This window comes from Microcebus murinus, chromosome 3 (assembly GCF_040939455.1).
Source record: "Microcebus murinus isolate Inina chromosome 3, M.murinus_Inina_mat1.0, whole genome shotgun sequence".
In the NCBI taxonomy this organism is placed as follows: domain Eukaryota; kingdom Metazoa; phylum Chordata; class Mammalia; order Primates; family Cheirogaleidae; genus Microcebus; species Microcebus murinus.
This window is the reverse complement of record NC_134106.1, coordinates 52786071-52802448: the sequence shown is the minus strand read 5'-3', so window position 1 is coordinate 52802448 and position 16378 is coordinate 52786071. Positions and strand designations below refer to the sequence as shown.

Here is a 16378-nt window from a genome sequence, read left to right as displayed (position 1 = left end):
CGGTCATACACGCATATCCAAACACATATGAAATACATTAGAGTAGCTGCCAATGCTGGTGGTGAAGAAGGAAATAATAAAGTAAAATAAAACAAGCAAAGTCCTCACATGGATGAGGATCACATATAGTGATCTTAGGAGGGTGATTAATGCAAGTCTTTACACAAAGTACAAAAGAAAAAGAAAAGATCTAAACCCTCTTTTTCTTTCTTGAATTTTTTTCACCCCACAAATGAGATGCAATGGCTGCTTTCTTGAGATAATCCATGTAAACAGCTGTGCGAGCAGCAACTCAAGGCTCCTCCATCTAGCTAGTCCTTCCAGGCCTCTGGGGACACTTGAGCAAAGCACACATCCGTGAAAAGCCAGAGAGTGGAAATAAAATAGAATGAAGGGCACCCTTGTCAACTAACTCTAAATCAAAGCCTAAATGCAGCTTTATTTATGAAACTAGAAGTGCAGCGTGAGACCAAGAAAAAACACATCACGGGGTTAGATCAGTGACCCTAGCTTGTTTATTTCCATCAAGCAAAAAGAAAAGTTATTTGAAATAATATCTGACTATGAAAAGCAGAACAGAGGAGACAAACAGGTAGTTCCAAGTCATCTGCAAAGACCATTTAGTTTGTAAAGGTGGATTATTTGACATCATCAGGCAATCTATTAATAAAATGTATGTACATATGTGTGATATATACAAATTTTTTTAAGTGAATTGATCGCAGGATTTTGCTTGTTTCCAATTGCTTTTGGTCAAACAGGAAACACAGAGGAGCCTGGTTTGATTCCAGGACTCTTCCTTTTTAAGGCTGCCAGGTCTGTCCTCTTGCAGGGAATGAGCATGACAGACAAGGCTGAATATTTCCCTGTGTTTCGGAAAGGGCTGTCTGACCCGAGCCCTTGCAGCTGCACACACCACCTGTGGAATGAGACTGTTGCCCGTTTTCAGTTCACTCTTTCATATCTCCAACTATCTGCCTAGACAGATGATTGCTGGGAATTCATTTCTCTTTTGTTTTCCTCTGCTTTAAGACTATAGCCACTTCACTCTAAAGTAAGCAGGAACTAGTTTTAAATGGAAGCCTGAGAGGTAGTGAAGTGAAAGGAAGCTGGGGGGGGGACGTGAATTCTTGATTCTTTAGTGCTATATTATCCTTTGATTCTTCCTCTGAGTTATCTTTTGTACTTAAAATTCCCTTTATTTGGCTATTAAAGTAAGTGATTCTGTAAACTGTACTCACTGAGGATACTTAGGTATTTGAAAACATTTTCGGCTACTGTTTCCTTTGGTTAGTGTTTCATAATGGGCTCATCTACAGATTTAACTGAAAGTATACAAAGATAATATTTAACAGTATCCCAAATTTAATTAAAGAAAACTAACTTTAAAATGTGTATAAACTTAAAAGTACATAACGTTCTAAAAGTATATAAAGAAGTATATAAACTAAGAAGTATCCAAAAAGTATGTTAAAAGTATATTTAAAAGTATATAAACTAAAACTGTCACAAAATCTTAGAATTCTGTAGGAGAAAAGAACCTTAGCAATTACTGACCAGTTCTCAGCGTTTTTTTCCCTGCCTCCATACTGTTTCCATTTACAACATAACATTGCTTCTACTTAATGAGTCTCACCTGGGAAGAACAAACCACTCTAATATAGTTTGAAAATACCTCTTTTCTTTTTCCCCACACCAAGTTTATTAGTTTTTAGAGACCATTTATTGCCAATTGATGATAAAAGTAATACTATGCCTTTCCCTGTTCTTTATCTAGCAGATTGAGCTTCAATTTGAACTCTATGACATAAGACAGGGCCATGAACCCAAAATAAGTCCTTATCGATCTGCAGAAAAACACTGAGTACCTGGACATTATTTAGCGTCCTTTGTAACCTTATAATTAAATTCCACACTTCCCCTGCTATTGTTTAAAGTATTTAGCACTCAGAAGTATTTTATTGGCTATGAGTACAAAAGTATTTGCTATGTTATCAAAAGCCTATTAACAAAAAGCCAATTCACAATTTTTATAACACAGTATCTGATTTTTAAAATTGTATTATACATATTGATGTAGAAAAGTTACAGAATACAAACGAACAGAAAAACAATGTTTCATAATCTCACTACCTAGAAAAAAACAGTGTTTCCCATACATACTTCTAGTTTTCTAGTAAAACAAGAATATTTTACTTCACATTTTTCCTCTCAACAGACTTGTTTCTACAAAGGTGAGCTTCTGAGAAACTAACTTCCCTTGTGCAGACGGCAGACTCTGCGCTAGAGGGAAGGAAGTGGCTCACATCCTGACTAACAGGGGATCGTTGTACTCTATTAGAACTGGCATGATGCCTTCTTTAGCCAGAAAGACAATTATGTGACACAGAGTCTAGGAGTTGGGCCTGCCTTAAGGGAAAGTGGCTTAAAAGCACATTTTACTCACGTACAGTGTGCTAGGCGTTTTCCTTGCTTGCTTTCTCTCTAATTATTACAACCCAGAAAGACTTGGGTTTGAATTCCAGCTGTCAAGTAACCGTGGATACATTACTAAAGCCCCCCCCACCACAGTTTCCTCATCTGTTAAATAGGAACAATAATAGTAGCAAACTCACTGGATTCTTGCAAAGATCAGTGAGTAACTACAACAGAGCTCCTAGTGCCTGGCCTGCAGTAGTAAAAAGGTTTCAACAAATGTTGGCAACGTTATTGTGGTTGTTTATTGGCATGAGGATTGTATGAGATACTCAATTTAAAACTCTTGCCACACTTAGGAATAATTATTACAATAATTAGTATTACAGAGAGAGTTTGTTCTTAACTACTCACCTTTTCACTTAGCAGTACTCTCTGGTTTTTTCCTCTAGTCCAGTACTCTGCAGTAGAACTTTCTATGATGACAGAAATAGTTAATAGTCTGTGCTGCCCAATATGGTAGCCACTAGCTACATGTGGCTACTGAGCTCTTGAAATATGACTAGTGCAACTGAGGAATTGAATTTTTAGTTTTAATTTAATTTTAATTATTTTCAAGAGTCACAGCTGGTCCTTTGATTTCTGTCTGCTCCTGTCTCTGTCTCTGGGATTACAGGTGTGAGTCCCCACACTGGCCACACTAAATTTTGAATAACATCATTTTCTACATAGCATCTTCTTGATAAAGTACAATCCTACCATTAAGAATGCAGAAATAGGCTGGGTGGGGTGGTTTGGGCCTGTAATTCTAGCACCTTGGGAGGCTGAGGTGGGAGGATTGCTTTGAGGCCAGGAGTTAAAGGTTACAGTGAGGTATGATCACACCACTGCACTCCAGCCTAGGTAACAGAGCAAGGCCCTATCTCTAAAAAAAAGAAGAAAGCAGAAACCAACTGGATATATTTCCAGTGTCAAGTTTCACTAAGCTCTTTGCCAATTTGTATGCAAATAACTTAATAACATTAAAAAAACCCACACACATTTGGCAAATTAGTTTAAAAGGTTGCTTTACAGATCTGGAATGAAAAAGGGGTACTTCTGCAATCAAATGTCCTCCCTCACAATATATAGCTGTGTTAATTCTTTAAATTTACTTTTATTTTATTTTTTTTATTTTTAAAGCAATGTAATTCTTCTGCTTTGCTCTGCTTCTGTGTCTTTGGGGCAACTCTGTGCCTCCCTGTGGCCCCTTGCTCAGAGACATCTGGTGGCCTTGAACTTGGCCAGACCCCCCCGAGGGCAGCCAAAGTCACTCAGAGCCAGCAGCTGTGGGACTGGGCTACGGAAGTGAGTCTACACCACATTTCCAATGTTCAGGGTCCCTACTCCCCTCGCAATGTGATGAAGCCAATCTCAACTTCAGGACCCAGATAAATCCCCTGACATATCAAGGAAAAGCAATAAAACCAAAACCAATTTTGGATGAGGTCAGACGAGCTCTTGCTTCTCTCCCAGGGAAAGGCTGCCACCTGCTGTAATACACTAGCATTGGGCTTTTCCAAGGCCACTGAACAACCACTTCTTTCGCACAAAATGAACGTATGCACAACTCCACCTGCCTTCACCTCTGTGTGTCAGGAGCATAAAGGGACACACAGGGGAAGCCAACCCAGGAGGCGCTGACTTAGAGCAAGGAGGGGAACTCATCCAGGTGAATGGTGCTGAGAAGGAACTGGCATCGCCACAGCTCTGGACATGAGCTTCCTTTCTTCAGCAGTCAGCAGCAGTGTTTCTCAGACTAGCTCTAAGTAACCTTCCAAAAATCTCTATCTATAGGCTTATTACCTCCTCCATCCTACTAGTTCTGTGCATTTTTATCTATTCTCCACAGCCCTGGCAAGACTTAGGTAGCTAAAAGGATTTGAGGCAGCATCCTGAGCCTTGTTCCTGACTTCCTGCAGAGATTCTAGGTTGCTCCTTGGGGGCCAGACCTAGCACAGTACCTTATCCCATTCATTATATAAAATTTTTGTTTCTCAATCTTCTTGGGACAGTTTGCCCAAGAAAAAGAATATTCTCTAGACTCAGAAAAACAAAAGCAAAGAAGTTGGGGACATGCTTCCCCAAAGTATGCCACTTTGGTATACTGATTATTTTGAGCTGAAGGCACTTGGAAAACAGCAAATGCAGGGGAGAGGCTTTTCTCTGAATCCTCATTTATCTGCCTATAGATAGATCCTCCAAAAGGAACTTGGTTGTCATTAATCTTTCCTTAGGAATTTCATCAACCAGGGAAGATTGACTCACTTCAGGAGAGGAGACTAGAAGTGGACACCATATCCAGACAAACTGTCACAAACTATTTTGTCTCCCATCTGTTCTTCTAAGGGCCCATTCTTTCCCCCAAATTATTTGCTCTCCCCTAAGTTTCCTATATCCCTCCTCCCTTTCCCTCATGAAGACAGTATATAAGCTTTCAATTCTCACTGATATTTTAGATATTCACATTTTTTCCTTTGATGCCCCCACACATGCATAAATTTGTACACTTTTTATCCTGTTAACCTGCCTATTGTCAGTTTCTTTCATAGACCTAGTTATTGAACCTAGGAAGGCAGAGGGAAAGTCTGTCCCTGCCCTACAAAAGCAAGAATGAGGTGCTGCTACAGGGCCCATCACCTTAGTCCCCTGAACTCCCTCCTTTCCTTCTGCACTCCCCCAGCTTGAGGCCATTCAGCTCCCACCAGCTGCTGTGGTCTATATCCACACACCAACTTCAAAGAGTAGGTTTTACTTACCATCATCTTCCTGCAAAGGGTGCCTACCACCCCAACTCCCCTTCCTAAATTATGCCTTTGTATCTAGGAACCTACCAAACTTAAAAAATTACTTAGGGATTACAACATTGAGTAAACTCAAATATAAACGGTTTGACATTTAAAACTAAATATCCAGTATCTCAAAAGTCTTCAATATAAGAAAAATAGGAACGAACACCAAAGCAAAAATAGTCAAAAGAAGGATGCCTTGCTGCCTAGTTTTAGCTTTAGATTAATAGAATCCATGACATTGGCATGGCTTATACAATTGTAAAATATCTGCAAAACATTGCCAACCTCTTAAGGAAACTATTATTTTCTGCACTGTAAACCACTGGTGAGCTCTAGATCACCACTCCAATGTCTCCCACCTGCATTCACAGATAGGAAGAAGCAGTCTATGAAAGCAAGAAAGTACAAACATGTTTTTCTTAGTGTAAGATGAGACTTTTAAAAAGGTGCATCAATAGCTAAAGAAATGAAATGAACTCTTATGGTATCTGTTCCTGCTACACATTTATGTATATGTATGGTTTTTCAAATAAGTTTTTTAAAGCAACATTTTACTTATCAAAATATTATAACAATACTAAGTGTTTAAAATCCCATCTTCTTAACTTTTATTTCATTTTTTTGCTTCTATAGTTTTTTCATTTGCATTCATTTTACACACAATTTTATAATCTACACAGCACTTTTAATGTCTTTATTCCTTCAAGTTGTTATATCAAAATGTACCCAGTTGTTGAAGATTTAGTTTCCCAAGTTTTTCATTTTTGTTAATACTGAAATAAATGTCTGTATAGAAAGTGATTTTTTTCTGACTGTGAGTTAATCTACCATCCATTACAGTGAGGAGCATGTGGCAAATGCTCAGCAAATATCTGTTGTTTAAGTAAATTATTTATAATTATCAAGAATGAGAATATGGGGTCAAATATGAAAATAATTCTGGTGTAAACAAACTTAATATTTCTTGATACAGATTACCAAATAGCTTTCTAAGAGAATTCTATTTGCTATGTCACAAGTTGTTTAACACGTCATTTCCATTGAGGCACCTTTTTAAATCTTGCTAATTAGCAAGAGGTCAAGGAATGATTTCAATACTGCTGAATTCAATGGACATGAAGAGTCTGAATCAATATGGAGAGTGGAGGGGGGGTCACATTTTGTTTTCATTTTTAATCGTTTTTAAAGTCTATACTTGACTATAGTTTAATTTTTCATTTCTTTAAGTCCTCATTCTAACTTGCAAGGCAGAACATGTAATGGGATCAGTTAACCACTCAGATTTTAACATCTTAAGCAGTTTGGATATATTGGTTTTAGCCCAAAGAACCAAAGTAGGACAGAATTTGTTGTAAGGTGAAGTGCTGGCTAGAGGGAAAGACAAGAGGCTACAGAACTTGGCCACACAAAGTGTGATTCCCAGAGCACCTGCATCAGCATCACCTGGGAGCTTGTTACCAATGCAGAACCTTGGGCTTCAGTCCAAACCTACTGAATCTTAATCTGCATTTAAACAAGAGCTCCAGGTGATTCTCATGCACATCAAGTCAGAGAAGCTGTTCTCTAAACAGTGAAAATTGCTACTGCCAGTTGTCTAAGGCAGAGGTCCCCAACCTTTTTGGCACCAGGGACCAGTTTCATGGATGACAACTTTTCCATGGATAGGGGGTGGGGTTGGGGGTGGGGGGGGGAGGCAGAGTTCAGATGATGATGCAAGTGATGGGGAGCGGCTGTAAGTACAGATGAAGCCTTGCTCACTCGCCCATTGCTCACCCCCTCCTGCAGTGTGGGGGCAGTCCCTAAGTTTCTTGGAAGACAATTTTTCAGGGAGGGGGGAGGCGGAGCTTTGCAGCCTGGTCCCTAACAGGTTACAGACCTGTATTTGGGGACAGCAGGTCTAAGGGCTTTAGCAGAAAAGAAATCTCCATATGAATATTAAAACATGAATCTAAGGATAGCAAAGAGCCATCTATAATTTTAATTTGGCTGATTCTTTTGAGAACATTTTCCATACTCTAGCCTGGCTTTTATTTATTTCTTTTATTTTTTATTTTTTGAGACTGGGTCTCACTCTGTTGCCCAGAATAGAGTACAGTGGTATCATCATAGCTCAGTGTAACCTCAAACTCCTGGGCTCCAGTGATCCTCCTGCCTCAGCCTCCTGAGAAGCCAGGACCACAGGTGCCTGCCACCACACCAGCTAAATTTTTTTTCAGTTTTGTTGAGATGGGGGGGTACAGTTCTCGCTATGTTACTCACGCTGGTCTTAACTCCTGGCCTCAAGTGATCCACCTGGCTCAGCCTCCCAAAGTGCTGGGATTACAGGCATGAGCCACCACGACCAACTTAGCTTGGCTTTTTAAAAAGTCAAATGTATTATGGAGAATTTTAAATATAAGTTTTAGTGTCTTGCAGATCCATCCCTTTTTCAAGTATAGATTTTATTTAAATCCTCCAAGTGGATAGGGGATTATCTGATTTCTAAAATCTTCTAGTGATGATTTTTCAACACTCTTTGCTAAAACTCCTCCTGCCACCAATTAAAACACCTTCTTTCTCTATGATATTTAAGTTCCTTCAAAGCAAGAACCTGTATTAGAGTTTTTCATAATTAGTTCTTTGATCCACTTACATCATTTATCCTCGAGTGAATTAAGAATGCAAAGATTTGGGCCTTGACTCAGTCCCCTGAATCAGAATCTCTGGGGTGGGGCTTAAGAATCTTTATTTTAAAGAATTGGACCAATTGATTCTAATGCCCAACAAAGTTTGAGAACCATTGTCTTTCAAGTTTTAACAGAAAGCTGAACACCTGAGCGTATCTTGTTCCTACCTTGCATGAACAATGGAATCACTTTGAAAACTTCTTAAAAGCACTGATGCCTGCATTCCACCCCCAAAGATCTTCATTTAATTGGCCTGGAGTATATAGCCTGGTACTGAGAACCACTGACTAGGTGCTTCAATAAATACTTATCTCATTGTACTTATCTACTTTGTTTAGAAAGAAAAATAATCCAAGGTTAGAATATAGACAGAGTCATAAGCCGGTGGCAAAGGACTTGACTATCTGCCCAGAGCCTAGAAGAAGAAAGATTGGAAGATCAGGGACAAGGAGGTCTAGGGGAGGATGGTCATATGGGAGTGAGTACAAAGTGGTCATGAAGATTGTATGGTAATGCCTACCAGCAAGGAGCACCTACCACAGAAGAGGGACTAAACACCCTGGAGACAAAATGACTTGGCTGGTTGACTTCAGCCAGCCTCCATCATCAGCTTCTAGTGCTAATATAATAGATACAGTGTACCATGGTGACAAGATGGAGGCTATGCAAGATCTCAAAAGCATGGGCTCTCCATGGGTTAGCTGGTTGAAACTACATCACAGCTCAGCTTCTACCTCTGTCCAATTTTGCCTCTGTCCCTTCCCTTCTACAGATGTTGATCCCAAGAGTACCTCATTATAAACTCTCTGCATGATAATCTCCTTCTCAGAATCTATTTTCCAGGGAACCTAACTTACAACAACTGACGATGCCAAATGTTGGCGATGTGTAACTATCATAACTTTCAAACACTGCTTGTGGGAAGTGTAACTTGGTACAACCATTTTAAAAAACTGAAAGAATGTATTAAAGTCGAACATAAGCATATCCTATGATCCAGCAATGCAACTCCTAGGTATACATACAACAGAAAGGGAGGTACATGTGCAGCAAAAGACTTGTGTGAGAATGATCATAGCAGCACTATTTTCAATAGCTGAAAATTGAAAACAACCCAAATATCCATCAAAAGTATAGTTGAAACCTATGGAATATTCATACAATGAAATACTCTTTCAATTCTTCATAGTATGTAAATACCCTATAGTTTGTATGAACAAACTACTGCTACACATGACAACATAGATGAATCTTACAATGTTGAGTGACACCAAACAATATGATACCATTTATATATGTAAAGTTTGTAATGCAATTCTATGTATACAAATTTCAAAAACAGGCAAAACTAATTAAAGTTGATAGCAGTCAAAATAGTGCTTACCTTTGGGTAGTGACCCAGAGAGGACGAAAAGGGGGCTTCTGGAGTGTTGGAAATATTCCGTTTCTTGATTTGGAATGTGGTTATATGAGTACTTTCATTTTGTGAAAACTGAGCTATACACTTAAAAAAAATTAAGTGAAAATTTTAAAAAATCCTTTGGAAGGGTAATTTGGAAATAGCTATCAAAATTCTCCTGAAAGTAAATGCAACATTTGAGTTGTGAGAGTGAGAATACCTGAGGTAACAGGTATGAGAGTCTGAGCAGAGTCAACTTTAATCATATGACTGGCTAGATGTGGAGGAAAGTGTCAAAAATTATCAAGGCCATTCATAGAAATGGGGAAGTCGAAGGCACTGGTTCGGACAAACAAATAATTCGGTTTGGGATTATCTTATGTTTTCTGTTAATTCACAATGAAGACAATTTTTGCATTCTCTCTAGGTCCAGAATCTAGATGTTAATACATGTATTCATATAGAAGATTTATAATTTCATCAAGTATTAATCCAGAAACTCAACAGGAAGGAAACAGAGAATGCCACTTAGCCTCAGCTACAAGTAGGACCTACTTATAAAGAAAATGCACTTCAAATAATGGTGAGAAACTTTTTTTTTGCCTTGCTAATTGGCAAAGATTTAAAAAAATAATTTAGATTAGCAAAGATGTAGAAAAATGGGAACTATCGTATACTGCTGCATGGGAGTGTGATTGCAACTTCCAAAGGACACTTTTATAGTATATAGCAAAAACCTAAAAAAATTAGGTCTTTTGATCAAATAATTTCGATTCTATCTGAAAAGTACATGCAAATATTTTTAAAAATATATTTTTAATCAAAGTAATATATGCACATGGTTGGGGGTTGTTTGTTTGTTGTTTGGTTTTTAGAGACTGGGTCTGGCAATGTTGCTCAGGCTGGCCTTGACCTCTTGGGCTCAAATTCTCCTCCCCCAATTCTACCAGCCTCCAGAGTAGCTGAGACTATAGGCATGTACCACTGTGCCTGGCTTACACATGATATTTTTTAAATTAATTATTCTAAATGGCTTAAGATGAGAAAACAGTATACCTCTGTTTCATTTCTTACTCATACTGCTCTCCAATCTGCCACGGTCATGAAACTTTTAGCTGTTTCATCTACTATTTACCTCTTTGTGTTTAAATAATTTGCTCATTCAGCCTATTCTTGATTTATCAATTTAAGACATTGTTTCTTGACATTGACATCCTGTTATGCTAGTGGAAGATTTAGCCCTTTTACTCAATCTCCACCACTTCCCTTCCCCACATCCTCTCACTATAGATTCATCATAATCTCTAAATGTCATATGGCAGGACTTCTTGGCAAAAACGTCATGGGGCAAAAATGTTTTGATTAACTGGAGTAGTCAGTATTTACATAATGAATATGTAAAGATTTCTAAACATCAACAGGCTAGTCATATTTTTTCCAAATCTCTGAACACAAAACTATCCAACAAACTAGCAGTTCCATTTTTTTCTAAAGACCTCCTTCCCTTATTCCTGTCCTCCTAATCTAATCAGGACTGACTGGCCCTGAGGCTTGGGCACAGTTGTCATCCCAGGATTTCCGCTCACTGTCCTCTGTACTAGCTCCCCCATTTCCTAGACTCCTTTTTCTTTCTTGGTATACTTTCTTGTATTCCTGAAATAGTAATTTCCTAAGAAAAGGTACATAAAGGCAAAATTTTGTGTATTTGAATCTCTGAAAATGTCTTTATTTTACTCTGATACTTTATTGGTGGTTTGGTATGAAATTCTTATCTAAACATGATTTCACTTCAGAATGTTTGAAATAATACTTCATTGTCTTCTAGAATTCAGTGGCACTGTTGAGAAGCCCAGGTTCATTGTCCACTGCTCAAGGAGAAGCCAATACACTGAGACAGCAGGGTTTACAACAGAGAAAGAGTTTAATACTACAGGTACCATGCAAGGAGACAGAAGGAAGTTCTCAAATCTGTCTCCCTGAGAATTTGGGAGAAAAGGTTTTTAAAAGTAGTTTGGTGGATCTGCTAATTGGCCAGGCAATTGGGTCTGCTAATTGGCTGGGTTTGGGGTGGAACCACAGGGGTGTAGAAATTGTCTTCTTTGCTGAGTCAGTTCTTGGATGGGATCGCAAGGGCAGTTGAGTCAGTTCCTTGGTATGGGCCACTGGTCTGGGTGGGTCAGCTGTTCCACTGGAATGCAGGGCCTGGAAGATGTCTCAAAAACTAACCTTAGGTTTCACAAAGGTGACATCATCTATGGGAGCAATGAAGAATGCTAAGAATCTTTATGACCATCAGCTATATGAGTCCTGAGTTGTAAGCAATTATAGGAAAGCAAGCTAGGGAACAATGGCTGGTTACATATATACTTCCCCTACTTTGTGGCCCTTTATTAATTTCATAAAGGGCAATTTCACTCCTACTTCAGCCTCCTGAGTAGCTGGGACTACAGGTGTGTGCCACCATGCCTGGCTAATATATAATTTTTTTTTTTTTTTTTTTTTTGTAGATACAGGCATCTTGCTGTTTTGCTCCAGCTGGTCCTGAACTTCTGGCTTAAAGCAATCCTCTTACCTGAGCCTCCCAATGTGCTGGGATTATAGGCATGCGTCACCGTTTTCAGCTAGATTACTCTTTCTTAGTAGTGAGATCAGAGAATGCTGCCTGTTTTAAACTGCATTTTAAAAAAGTCTTTGAAAAAGAGTTCAAATTTGAATATGCAGAATTGGGAAGGGGGAGCCAGGAAGGGGCCCAGGGAAGAGAATCCAAACAAAAATGCAAACAAAACTCCAAAAATATTTCTTACTAATAATGGGGAAGTAGCTATAAACACACCAGCTATTATCCTTATCATCCTTATTTGAACACTATTTGGTATATTGGCCACTTTGCCTACCACGCTGATTTGCTTTCAACTTTCCTTATAGTAATAGCTGTTGTGCTCTTCCAGCAGAATCTTCAGTGTTAGCCCCAAAATTCTTGTGTTCCAATCATGTGAAAGTTGATTTTGCCGAGTTTGTCATGAGATGTTAACATGTTAAAAATATATAGCTATGTCAGTCTTTTTCTCTATGTCCCCTTTGTCATGGTGAATATCCTTTAAAAAATGCTACATGAAATCATATTTCTCCGATAAATTCATTAATATTAAAATTTGCTTGAAATGTTCTTCTTGTTCTTGTATTATTCAACCAGATAAAAAGGAGGAACAGATCAATTTCATGTGCCCTCAGTAATTGCAATTTTCAGTATTTCAATCATGTGCCTTTATACTCTTTCTCTTTTGCCAGCTAAATAATCACTTGGAGTTAGTTGCTGCAGTGAAACTTGAAACCTGATCATTGAAGAAGCCTGCAATTTAGCAGAAAACAAGTCACACCAGGATCTTCTGCTCCAGCTGCATATTGAGGATTCAAGTCTCCTTAAAAATACCCCTGTGCTTCTAGTTAGTTTAGTTGCTTAAAGAACTTTGCAAACTTGTTGTTTTGGAAGAATATTATACATTCATACCCACCTACAACTCCTAGAGGGTTCACTATAGTCTTACAATACAATGCCACTTAATCATAATTTGTGGGAAATGAGATGTGCTGGTTAAACATATTTTCTGGTTAAACCCTTTTATCTTTAAATCTTGTTGCATGATTCAGAATTTTGAGTTGCTTCATTTCGAAAAAATGATGCTGTTATTGGGATCAGGACATATGCTGCTAGTTGCTGTTCCGATATTATTATGCTGCTGTTGTCATTTGTCTCTAATAAGGGCAGATCCTTCCTTACTCTCTCTTCTCTCTCTGTTCCTCTCTCTCCCTGCCTTATGCATGTGTGCATGTGTGTAATCGTAGGTGCCAATTAATGCCAGCAAATGCTCAGCTTTAGAAACACCTGGAATAAATTCTCTTATTTTTCCTCTCCCAGTCACTAGTCCTTCTAAATTAAAAAAAAAAAAAAGATTATTCATAAAGCCATATCTCCAAATATTTGTGAAAACATATTATTAACAGCTATCAAAAGCTCATCTATACTTAAATTTGCCAAGTTGATATTTGGTGGTTGTGAATGTAACCCTTTGGTTACATCTAGAGAGAACACAGCCTCCGGGATATGAAAAAGGAGGGCATATGTAACAATCATTTTTACAGTCCTAAGCCCTAGGTAGCAGGGAAAACGGTTGGCATACCAAAAAGTCACCATTACCACCATAAATTTATTCAGCAAGTTTTTTTTAAAAGTCTACTATGTGCAAATTGTCATGGAGAGGACAAGACATAGTCTAGTAGTTTAATGTGGAAATTAAGGGTTCCACTAATTTGTCATAAATGCCATGTCCGTGGTTCAGGAAATAAATAATATGACAAATCAGAGGAAGATGATGTCATTTCTGACTGCATGATAAGGGAATGTTTTGTAAAAGACATGACATCTGAGCTGATCCTTGAAGAAGGGGTAAGATTTTAGTAGGCATTGTTGACGGTTCAGCAAAAACAGAGGTAGGAATGCCCAACTCTGTTCAGGTACTGTAAGGAAAGATGCATGAAAGTGAACAGTGACAGAAAGGCTTAGAAAGGCAGGGAGGATTCAATTAGAGAAAACTTCTGCAAGCTAACATTTGAATCTTATTCCAAATAAATGAACATTTTTGACAAAAGCAGTGGTCAAGAGCACAGGCTTTGGCATAAGATAGATTTGAGCTGCAATCCTGATTCCACTTAACTGTTTATGATCTTGAGCAAGTCATTTACCTCTCCAAGCCTCAGGCTGGTCATCTCTATCACATACGGCTGTTATCAGGATTAAATGTAATTGGGATATGAAGCACCTACTAATTCTGAAAACATTTATTGAGCTTCCACTGGGTAAGTCCCAGTCACTGAGCTTTGTACTGGTGATGCAAGCCCTGCCTTCAAGGAACCCATGATCCAATGGTAAAGACAGATAAGGAAACAGAAAATTATTAATACAATACAGTATTCATGAGCACAGGGTCAGAGGAGTTAATAACTCAGATCAGGGAAGGGGATGGTAAAGAAAGCTTACCAGAGGAGGTAGCTCCTGAGGCACTTGACAGGACCCTTTAAAGGAAGGTGGAAATAGAACTTATTTTCCAAGGTCTGATTATATTTTTTCGAGACAAGGTCTTGCTCTGTCTCTTGGACTAGAGTGCAGTGGCATCATCATAGCTCACTGCAACCTCAAACTCCTAGGCTTAAGCCATCCTCCTGCCTCAGCCTCCCAAGTAGTTGGGATTACAGGTGCTTGCTCTTGCTCAGGCTGGTTTCAAACTCCTGGCCTCAAGCAATCCTCCCCTCACAGCCTCAAAAAGTGCTAGGATTACAGGCATGAGCCACCACACCTGGCCTGCTTATTTTTATTAAACTTTATGTTATATTGTAGTTTCTAGCAGAAACATTTAAAACTGTAGGGCCGGGCGCTGTGGCTCACGCCTGTAATCCTAGCTCTTGGGAGGCCGAGGCGGGCGGATTGCTCAAGGTCAGGAGTTCAAAACCAGCCTGAGCAAGAGCGAGACCCCGTCTCTACTATAAATAGAAAGAAATTAATTGGCCAACTGATATATATATAAAAAATTAGCCGGGCATGGTGGCGCATGCCTGTAGTCCCAGCCACTCGGGAGGCTGAGGCAGAAGGATCACTCGAGCCCAGGAGTTTGAGGTTGCTGTGAGCTAGGCTGACGCCATGGCACTCACTCTAGCCTGGGCAACAAAGCGAGACTCTGTCTCAAAAAACAAAAAACAAACAAACAAAAAAAACTGTAAATGGATTTTTGTTTTATTGTTATTTTTCATTTGTCTAGTTGATTGTTTTTGTCTTATTTCAAAGTCAGAAAAATACACATAGAGTAGAAGGGAGTACCCTATTTCTTGGCTGACCAAAGGGAAGAAGAAAAGAGTCCATTTGCAATCATGATAGGGGTGGAAGAGGTAGGCAAACCAAATCTCCAAGACATGTGATAAAATGAAAGAGATTAAAAGGGAAGTCGGCCTAACATGAAGTAGCAAATCTGGGTTCTCACTTGCACGCGACTTGTTATAGACATTTGTTGGGTTTTCAACCTGCTTTTATTTCCTCTTCTGAAATGAGGTCACAGTTTTGTTTTGTTTTCTGGAGAACAACATCTTTCCCCATTCTTATTTTATGTGTTCTGGTGAAGTTGACTCCATTTGATTCTGGCGTCAGGGATCTGCTGTCATTCAGGCCTGGCCAGTTAGAGCCTCACATTGTCAGTGGTGATTTGGTCAGGGACTCATGCTTGACTCAGACCAGTGAGCAATCTGGGACTTTTTTTTTTTTTTTTTTTTTTTAGACAGAGTATCATTGTGTTGCCCAGGCTAGAGTGCCGTGGTGTCAGCCTCAAACTCCTGGGCTCAAGCAATCCTCCTGCCTCAGCCTCCCAGGTAGCTGGGACTACAGGCATGTGCCACCATGCCCGGCTAATTTTTTTCTATATATTTTTAGTTGGCCAATTAATTTCTTTCTATTTTTAGTAGAGACGGGGTCTTGTTCTTGCTCAGGCTGGTTTTGAACTCCTGACCTTGAACAATCCTCCCGCCTCCGCCTCCCAGAGTGCTAGGATTACAGGCGTGAGCCACCACGCCCGGCCAATCTGGGACTTTTGCTGAGCTTGTAAAACAAGTATACCTTGGCTTTTGCTGGTTTAAATGTGAGGAGTTGTAGACTAGGAGCTGTTGGCAACCATCTTTCCACCACTTATCACCACTTGAAGCCTGAGATTGAAGCCAGCAAACAAGGAGGAGAGCACAGATCCTCATACAAAGTCCATGGGGGCAAGAAGCTTGGCTTTATTTTAAAAATCTTTTTTATTGACACATCACTCACATATAGAAAAAATGCACAAAACAAATATTTGGGTCAAAAATTATTACAAAGTGAATACACCCATTTACCTATCACCCAGATCCAGAAATAGAACATTATCCTCCTCACACCTTTCCCAATCACTACACCCTCTCTCCTCTTAACTATTAACACCATAGTTTTGACAGTTTTTAAGTTCATATAAATGGAATTGTTTACTATGCATTCTTGTGTG

The 16378-nt window shown here is 39.1% G+C and overlaps 1 long non-coding RNA gene across 1 annotated transcript; it reads left to right on the top strand.

The window, feature by feature from the left end:
- Positions 1-7493: 7493 nt before the first annotated feature.
- Positions 7494-12476, top strand: LOC105871524 (uncharacterized). The gene is made up of 2 exons (XR_012918570.1): positions 7494-9894; positions 11137-12476. It is a non-coding gene; the product is annotated as an uncharacterized LOC105871524 (long non-coding RNA).
- Positions 12477-16378: the final 3902 nt, after the last annotated feature.